This window comes from Bombus huntii, chromosome 17, assembly GCF_024542735.1.
Source record: "Bombus huntii isolate Logan2020A chromosome 17, iyBomHunt1.1, whole genome shotgun sequence".
Taxonomy (NCBI): Eukaryota; Metazoa; Arthropoda; class Insecta; order Hymenoptera; family Apidae; genus Bombus; species Bombus huntii.
The window spans coordinates 6,705,769-6,709,827 of NC_066254.1; the positions used below are offsets into that span (position 1 = coordinate 6,705,769).

The following is a 4,059-nucleotide window of genomic DNA, read 5'->3' on the forward strand; positions in this document are numbered from 1 at the left end:
GCGATGATAATTCTGTTTAGTTGTTCTCGGCCCATGTGTTCGTTTTGCGTATGTATTTTGGAAAAGTGGGTGCCGATGATGTCTAGTTTTTCTATTGTTTTAGGTATTATGAAGTTACCCTCGGCGTCTTTGATGGTGTTGTGTATCGTTATACCTGCTTCTTGGACGAGGGAGGCATTTTCTGGGGGCAATTTGAGAGGTGGGATGGGGTTTTGTTCTTTTGGTCTAAAGATTTGATTTATTTGTGGGAACATGTTGGCTGAGTCGTTTTTGGAGATGTTTTTTATTTTGTTTGTCCAGTAATGGTTTATAGAAATTGCGAATTCTTGTTTCAGTTGCGCTTTTATTCTGTGTAGTAGGAACTTTAGGAATTCTAATTCTTCTCTTTTGTCGTAAGAATAGTAAAATTTTATATTGTTTATTTTGGAGAGTATGTAGCTTTTATCTCGCTGTAGATCTTTTATTTTATTGTTTATATAGGGCTCGCATGAATTTTTTTGTTTTATGATTGGCACGGATTTTTGGAGAGCGATTTGTGTGTGTTTTTCTATTTCGTCTAAGAATGAGTCGATTTGTCTGTTTGTTAGGTTGACGTTGTTGTAGATCTTTAGGTCGCAGTTTTGTTCGAGTGTGTTTTGGAACTTTTTCCAGTCTGTCTTTTTGTAGTTGTACCTGGGTGTCTCGGTCTGGGTTTCGAGCGTTAGGAAGTCAGATGTGTTTTTGTTAATTTGAAATACTAGGGCGTTATGGTCACTGTCATAGGCTAAGGTGTTACTTTACGGTGTTATTTGGACGTAGGTTTTGGAATTTTAGTCGCGCATCTGCTAGGCATATGGTATCTGCTAGGCATAGTCCAGGTATGAGCCTCCTTTTGGGTAAGAGGGTAGCTCGGAGCTGTATAAGTTTGTTTTGTAGTGGATGCTTTTATTGTCTAGCCAGTTTCTAATGAAGTTGCCTCTCGTGTTGTTTATTTCGTTTTTCCAGCTTGTATGTTTCGCGTTAAGGTCTCCTGCTATTATATAGTAGTTTTCCGGTTTGTTGAGCTGCAAGAGTTCGAAAAGATTATTGAATTCGTAGTTAAATTCTTTCTGGTTTCCGTAGGTTGCGTAGGCTGCAGTGATGAATAAATTTTCCTTATTGCTTATTTTTATTTTTATGATCGTTGTTTCTAAGGTTCTGAAACTTATTATCTGTTATTTTATCAATTAGGATCGTTTTGTATTTTATAGGGTTTTTTTTTTTATCTTTTCTTGATCGCTGTTCCTCCTCCTTGACTGGCGTTCGGTCTGTCGTGTCTTATCATGGTGTAGTTTTTGAAGTGTACATTGTGTCTTTTGTTTAGTTTTGTTTCTGAGATGAGTACCATATCGGGGGCTTCTTTATTTATTTATTTATTTATTAGGGTTAGCATACTGTATCTTTTTTGGTTTGAAATTAAAGAGTTGGCATTTATTGCAATTATTTTCAGATGTTTTAGGTTAAATTTATGTGTTTTTTGCTGTGATTGTCGGTTTGGCGTGATTTGGTTATTCGTCGTCTGTACTATTGAAAGTGCTGAAGATGGCGTCGAACCTTTCTTCGTGCGTTGATAGTGTATTTTTTATTTCGTTTAATTGCATTTGTTGTTCTTTTATCGCTTGGAGAATACCTTTTTTAAAGTCTTCGATAACGTTTATAATGTTTAGATGGGGGGAGTTATCGGTTGTGATTGGGCTTTGGCTTGGACGCGGATCTAAGTTTGCCGATTGTGGGAAGATTTTGGTTATTTGATTTAGTGTTGTTTGCTGCTTCACTACGTCAGAGAACTTTAGTTCTGGGACGTATTTGCGGCTTATTCGGGCAATTCGTTGTGTCTTTGCTTCCTTGTCTTTTTTTATTTTATCGGCTAGCTTCTTACGAAGCTCTACGAGTTTGGGGCAACCTTTGTATGACGCGGGGTGTCCGTAGTTTTTACAGTTGACGCAGAATATTTTGTCTTTGGTTACTGCGTTTTCCCTTTTTATTTTGCAGTCGCCTGGGCCATGGGGCTCACTGCATTTAACACAGCGGTAGTTTAGGTTGCAGTTTTGCGCTGTGTGGCCTAGTCGCTGGCATTTGTGGCATTGAGTTATGTCATCCTTTTTTTTTTTTTTTTTATTATTTCTTCCCATTTTATCTTGTAGTAGTTAAAATAGTTTATTTTTAGTAGGTTGCTTGTATTATGTAAATAATACGGGGGATAGCTGTATTATGTAAATTGGGAGCAATATGTTGTTCTCCCTTGATCTTTTTGTCGTGAATCGTGTGACTTTTAATGAATTTTACGTCGTCAATGTGCAAGGCTTGTAGGTCTGTAAGTATTTCTGTTTCGGTGTAGCTATTGTCTAAACCTCTTTTAACAAGTATGTATGGTGTTTCTCTGTTTCGGGTGTATACGTGTAGAAGGTTGTGTTAGCTGAGAGGAGAGTTTGTTTTGCTTTATGGAAATCGGGTAGGTTTTGGAGGTAGAGTGCGTGTTTACCTGCGTGTATTCTTTTAATGTGAAATTGTTTAATGTCCGCTACTTTCTCTATGAGCGTTACGGTGTCCTTGGGGTCTTGTAGGATTATGTTGATGGGTGGCGGCCTGTTGTCTCTTGTGGTGGGTGGGGTGCTCGTACGCTCCTTCGCGGAGCATCCGGTGGGGCGTCCGTCAGGTGCTCGGTCCCCCCTTGGCGGTGTTGGAGGCGCCGGGCCTCCTGGGTTGTACGGTGGGGTGCGTCGCCCCTGCTGCGCCGATTGTTCCGGTGGCGTGGTGGGACCGTGTCTTCCCGTTTTGCCTCGTAATCTTTCGTTTTTCTTTCTTATTTGATCTAGCGTTGAGTTCCAAGTGGAGTAGTTTGATGGTCCCGGTTGTGGATGAGGCTCTGGTTCAGATTGTAATTTCGTTAGCCTTTTCTTCTTGGCTGGGGTGATAATCTACAACTGTGTTTCCTAGGATGTTTGCTAGACTCTTTGCCCTGGCAACCAGGTTAGGTTGTGGGTTGAGTTTCCGCGTCTTTTGAGCGGGGAGTCTTAAGATACTGTTGATTTCCCTGGCTGTTTTATGTGTAATTATTTTTCTCTTGATGGCTTTTTTTATTGGGTCTACGGTGGGTTCCGTTTCGTTGCTCTTGGCTTCGTTATCGGTGGCTTTTATTTTTTTGTACAGTTTTATTTTGTCTTATCTTATTTTATTTTCTTTTTGTTCTTATTTGTATTTATGGAGATGATGTGGATGCAGTATTTTTCACTTTTTTGTCACTATTTTGTCACTTGATCCTTCTACTTTAGTGGATGTTAGTCTACTCCGACGCGCGCTCCGAGGGGTCCGTCCCGCTCGGCGGTCAACAGTCGACTCGACGAGAACGAGTGCACTCAGCGCGGTATGAGCGTTGGCTGAAATTAATAGTTTTCTTATTTGTTTTCCATGGTCAAAAAATAGAATATTTAAAGAAACATAGGTGTGTGCCAAAATGAGAATGATACAATATGCATGATAATGATCGCGTAATGCTAAAACATTTCTCTTTCTCGATGCTTCGATCGTAGATTATTAAAAATAGATTGTCAAGAAAAGTAAAAAAATATTGGAAAAATAAAAAAAAGCCAACACCACACGGAGTTCCCAGGCGGTCACCCATCCAAGTACTATCCGTGCCCGGCGCTGCTTAACTTTCGTGATCGGACGAGAACGAGTGCACTCAGCGCGGTATGAGCGTTGGCTGAAATTAATAGTTTTCTTATTTGTTTTCCATGGTCAAAAAATAGAATATTTAAAGAAACATAGGTGTGTGCCAAAATGAGAATGATACAATATGCATGATAATGATCGCGTAATACTAAAACATTTCATTTTCTCGATTATTCGATTATAGATTGTTAAACATTGTTTGTTAAGGAAGCCGAATTGATTTTTTATTAGGATTACGTTATTTATTTTTTTTTTTTTTTTTTTTTTTTTTTTTTTTTTTTTTTTTTTTGTTCAAAAGGAGACTAGGGGGTTATTTATGATTATTTCGAATATTTTGGTTATGTTGGGTAGGAGACTTATATATCGCAG

At 38.9% G+C, this 4,059-nt stretch overlaps 1 non-coding gene across 1 annotated transcript; it reads right to left on the reverse strand.

Annotated features, from left to right (window-relative positions):
• Positions 1-3,603: 3,603 nt before the first annotated feature.
• Positions 3,604-3,722, reverse strand: LOC126875295 (5S ribosomal RNA). Its single transcript, XR_007693329.1, has one exon. It is a non-coding gene; the product is annotated as a 5S ribosomal RNA (ribosomal RNA).
• Between the last annotated feature and the right edge of the window lie 337 nt (positions 3,723-4,059).